At 43.7% G+C, this 5,181-nt stretch overlaps 1 long non-coding RNA gene across 2 annotated transcripts; it reads right to left on the bottom strand.

Moving 5' to 3' along the window:
* Positions 1–3,056: 3,056 nt before the first annotated feature.
* Positions 3,057–4,276, bottom strand: LOC124701233. Of its 2 annotated transcripts, XR_007001962.1 has the most exons (3): positions 4,096–4,276; positions 3,656–3,726; positions 3,057–3,396 (listed from the first exon to the last, which is right to left on the bottom strand). It is a non-coding gene; the product is annotated as an uncharacterized LOC124701233 (long non-coding RNA). The 2 variants fall into 2 exon arrangements; XR_007001961.1 differs by lacking the exon at positions 4,096–4,276 and having other exon boundaries at positions 3,656–4,018.
* Between the last annotated feature and the right edge of the window lie 905 nt (positions 4,277–5,181).

Below are 5,181 nucleotides of genomic sequence, written 5' to 3'. Positions count from 1 at the left end.
CAGACCAATAGATTGAGCTTTGAGTTTTTTCGGTTGTGTTAACTTTTTTCGGTTGTGTTAACTTTTTTTTTTGCATCCTTACTTTTCTTGAGGGGCTCATTTTCTCTACCTTATGTGGGAAAAACCGTCGGGGACGCACTGGGTGTGCTAGGGATCACTTTGCCCTAAGCCAAGATGGGCTCGGCCCATGTTACACTTTTCTTCTAACTTTCTGTTTAAATTTAAAAAAATGTTCAAATATTGAAATTTCGAATATGAGAATGTTCAGATTAAAATATGGTCATATTAAAAAAATGTTCAAAACTAAAAATAAAATCGTAGTTCAAAATTGGAGAAGTTTAACGGAAAAACCAAGAAAACCAATAGAAGCCGAAGAAACCAGCAGAAAAAAACGAAGTAAAATAATAATATCTTTAAATTTGGAAAATTTTAAAATTTTTAAAAAGTTCAAACCTGAAAAGTTTTCAGATAAAAAATGTTAAGGTTTATAAAATGTTGAAATCTAAAAATTTCAAACTTGAAAAAAAATTCAGACAAAAGTTGAACGAAAAAACCAACGAAAACCAGTAGAAAAACGAAAAAGCAGCAGAATCCAAAAGAAACATCGAAAACTGGAAAATCCGAAAACCCCACTCGTACTGATGGGCCTGGCCCAACTCTTTTTCCCTTCAGGCGGCACGGATGATCAGGGCCGCACTGGACGACAAATAGGATCCACCCTCTTCTTGTCTGTTGCATTTTCACGGTGCCATGTACTCGTTCCTTTTCTTCCACGTGTTGCTATTTGATAAGCTTCCAAAGCGGCGGTGTTTCCCTCTTGTCGATGAGATCGAGGTGCTAGTGCTGGCCACTGAACCAGCACATATAGAGAGACAGAAGAAAGGGGAGGTTCGGTGCGGGTCGCCGCCATGCCGGCGAGCAGTAGGCAGGCTCGCCAGAATCTAAATCGACGGTGCTTTCCTGCTGTCGGACAGTCCAGGCGCTAGACCTAGCCATCGAGCCATCACGGCCATGAATAATAGGGGGAAAGGTTGGGCGATGGTCGCCGGCATGCCGCCGAGCAACAATTAAGCTCGCCAGAAGTGCTGCAGGCGATGTGACAGATGCAAGAAGGGCAAAGGGAAGCGAGCAGGGCAAAAGAAAGGCACTGGGGCAAGAAGAGGAATCGAGGGCAGGGTGGTAGGCGATGCTAATGGCATGGACAGCCCAGGCGGGCGGGAGCTAACCTCCCGCTAGCCGGTCTGCACTTCTTCTTCAGCCATTCATGGCACCGCGCGTCCAAGGTAAGCTTATCTTCTAACCATAACTACAATTCTATGGGGAGAAATGATGGAAGATTTGATGGTAGAGTTACAGAGAGAAATTTTATTATCGTGTGTTGCAAGACCGGAATTCTATTGTAATCAGATTGCTTTGCACTCTAATCGTCTGAGTAGGCGTGGTGTTTCTTTGTGCAGCTCCCAAAATCTGGAACGTTCTGTCCCTAAGAAAGAAAATTATTGCACTTGAGGAAACAACCGAATAAAAATTAAACGAAAAAAAACAGGGTGGCCTTCATGCTTATTTTCGAGATAGAGGACCACTTGTGCAACAGTACATTTAGAATGGTTAAACTAACAAATCTACATGGTAAAGTAAGAACTCAGGTGTACATGGTTGGGTTAGTACTAAAAGAAATTGGCCTTCCTACTTATTTTGTTTCTATATGCAGTTCTCAGAACCTGGAATGTCTTGTCTCTCTAGGTAAGGAAATCACGCACCAAAGAAAACTGTGATAAACAAATTAGACAGAAAAAGAACATAGGCGATCTTTCGAGCTTATTTTAGAGATACAGAAGTAGCTATGCCATATTCAGAACTGTATATTTATCAAACTAACGAAAACTACATGGGAAAGTAAGAACTGGAAACAAACTTTACATGTGTGGATTAGCAGTAAAAAGGAACTTGGTCAGACCAATTTGCAATAAAAAAGATACACTTTTGCTTCTTCATTGTTACTTTTGTAGAAGTCTACAAACAAAGTGCAGCTCTCGGATGCATAAACTAAATAAACCAGAATCTTTTAGCACGTAAAATAGAACATAACTTATTTCATCTTGCTACTGAATTTTCTTATCCTTTGATGCTGATGTTGCACACCAAAAGGACAACATGGGTGCAATTAACAGTGGCACCTGGGGATAGAAGAAGATATTACCTTGTTTCCTCAAAGATGGAAGAGCCCAGTTTCTTCCGTCCCCTGCCGCGTTCCAGCTCCTGCTCCACTGGAATGACATCCTTCCTATGCTGCAGCAGGATGGACATTATTGGAATTCTAGTGCGTCAGGTTGCGCTGCCGCCTGCCGGGAGTGCTCCACAACAGCTCCTTCTTTTTTTTTGAAAAGGGATAAACCCGGCTTCTGCATCGTGATGATGCACACAGCACAACAGCTCCTTCTTCATGAAGATACGCATGGTTGTCGTCGCGCGGCGGCAGAATGGACCCTTTGGACTTTCCCTCTCCGCAGCTCTGTGGCCGGGCAATGTAAAATATATAATGTGCCTGTAATATTTATTGTCAATGAGGATGCTAATGATAGTCAAACATCGCTGCTACTATTGCACTCATAGGAATGTAAGTCGAAAGTTAACATTTTGATTTTGGTTTCCTTGTAGATTATTGAGGTACAGCTGGACATGGTTATTAAGGTCTAAATTCTCATTTTGCTTTGATCTATAGGTATGAACATTCTATATGAGTCTTTCAAGCTGCCCTTTTCCTCTGATGTGATGCTCATTCGAGACCTGGACACATGGTATTTTTCAGATGGCCATGTTCATTCTTTGGCTCCTCAAAATCCTGAATTGGTCCTCATCCCTGGAGCTGGTAACTGAGTTTAAGAAGGATAAATACACACATTGTCTTGTTGAGATGGCTTGGTCATGTATTCAGCGTAGTGGCAAGGTAAAATTTCTATTCAACTCTCAAGCTTGTACTTGCAACATGAAATGAACAGAACTTACTAAGACAATTACCAACCTATGCAAATGCTTTTTGTTTGTATATATATATATATATATATGTTCCGCAGCGCCAAGTCAAACTAAACAATGAGTTCGTACAACCTGAAGGTGGCCTTGTGACAATCTTGCCGTTCACTGTATGAGTGATAATCGTGCTTTGTTGTGACTACTTGAGCCCATGTATACCAACGGAGTAGACGTGGCGCGAGCGGTACCGGAGTTGTTGCAACTACTGATGTTAACCCTCATCATCATCGGCGTCCAACCAGTTTCTTCTAGCAAGTAGATTGTCTGGTTCATCACTTCAGGTTCTTGCTTTTGCTTCAGGTTCTTGCTTTTGAAACCTTTGGTGAGACTTTTCTGACTCTCTAGATCAAACTCTTGTGCTTCCTGCAAGGAAGAATCTGGAGTTAATATTTCCTCTCTTGGTAAGGTATGTATTATTCATCTGAAGTTCATCTTGAAAATATTTCCTCTCGGTAAGGTCTCCATCATTTATCTGGAATTAATCCTGAATTATTACTTAGTGAAGCATGGCTTATTTAGTTGGCAACAACTTCTTGGATAATTTCTTTCTCAGAGTTGCACTATAGACAGTAAATATATGTTGAATTGGGATAGCTGATATGCAGATAATCTGAAAATATACCTTTGTTTAGTTGCTGCATTGGTAGGTCCCAAGTCTCTCCATTTGTTGTTGTCACTTTGTATGCTTGTTTCCTTGCACAAAAAAGATGATAATATGTGAGACAAAACCATAGTAAAAATAAAGATGCTTTGCTACCGAAGATGTACTTCTACCTCTTTCTAGTTACTCATAGGTTGTCCATAAAAATCTTGTATAGGAAAGACTTCAACGGTTATAAAATGAATCCCACATCAACCAGAACATGATGTAGATATCTAAGAGGACCATCTAAATCCATACCATCTTTTTTTTCCTACAAAGATCCGAAAGCAACACTAGTGGACAGCTAGCTCACCGCCTAATCATGTGGACACTTTCCCTTTTTTTTTTGGATATTAGGCATCTTGAAGAGAGCTAGCTCACCAAGTAGTTGCTGAGAGGGGGAGGGGAAGCTAGCTTACCGGTCCAATCAACACCGTCGTCGCCTTTGTAGTCTTCGTCCGTGACCAAGCACAACGCGCACGAGCACACTCTGCAGGCCATCCTATGGCCAGCAGCACAACCATGGAAGGTGACCGCGGCTTATCAGCCAACACTACAGGCCAAGCAGAAGGCGAGCGGACGGAGTCATCAGAAGGGTGGGGGGCTGGCTGGCCAGCGGCCAGCCTCCCACGAACATGCGACGCAGCCGGCCTATATTCGTAGGTGCGCGCTGGCACTGAAAGGAAGGGGTGCATTAGAAGAAAAATTCACCTCAAGGCCACAACGAAAACGCAAGACAATTGTAGAAATTAAGAGGACAAACAACCGATGCCGGCAAACGGTGCTGGCCGTCGTGCGACGGATCAACCGGAGAGCTCATGGGGAGTTGTAGCCTGCAATTGACGCCATTGCCATCAACCCCCGAGGAGCTCGGCCTGGGAGTGCGCCGCGGTTGCCTTCACAACGGCCAGGGAGGGAGTGGAGGGGGTCGGCGGTCCGCCCCAGGTGGAGCATGTGGCCGGCAGGGGTGGGGATTGGGGAGGAAGAGAGAAACCACCGATGGGGATTGTGGACTGGGAGAGAGATGGGGATTGGGGAGAACCTGGATTGTTCGGTGGTTGGCGTCCACACCGCTTTGACCGCCGCTGATGGTGGGGTGAAGTGGTGAAGAGAACACTCACGATGGCCCAAATCACCCATGATCTGCCAAGACCGGTAACACCGGATATCGAAGGTGAACAGAATAGAAGGAAAAGGAGGCAACCGGCCCGCAAATAAAGGATTGATCGGCTGACTCCCGGTAACCCCTAATTGTTTCAAGGAAAAAAAAGAAAAGAAATTGAACCAACCTCCCGGATCTACAGGAATCATTGGATGTCTACAGTGAAAAAATTATACGTGGCCATGTCCTGTTGGAGGAAACGGTGGAGGAAACAGTGCTCAAATCGATCTCCTCACGGCAAAAGGGTTCAACTTTGATATAGTTTATAATATGTGAGATAATTCCCCCTTCATCCATGATTGAGGTAAACTCCCTTCAGCGCTTTACTAGGGAAGATATTCCG

Source organism: Lolium rigidum, chromosome 3, assembly GCF_022539505.1.
Source record: "Lolium rigidum isolate FL_2022 chromosome 3, APGP_CSIRO_Lrig_0.1, whole genome shotgun sequence".
In the NCBI taxonomy this organism is placed as follows: domain Eukaryota; kingdom Viridiplantae; phylum Streptophyta; class Magnoliopsida; order Poales; family Poaceae; genus Lolium; species Lolium rigidum.
The sequence above is the reverse complement of the archived record's forward strand: the minus strand, read 5'-3'. Positions and strand labels throughout refer to the sequence as shown.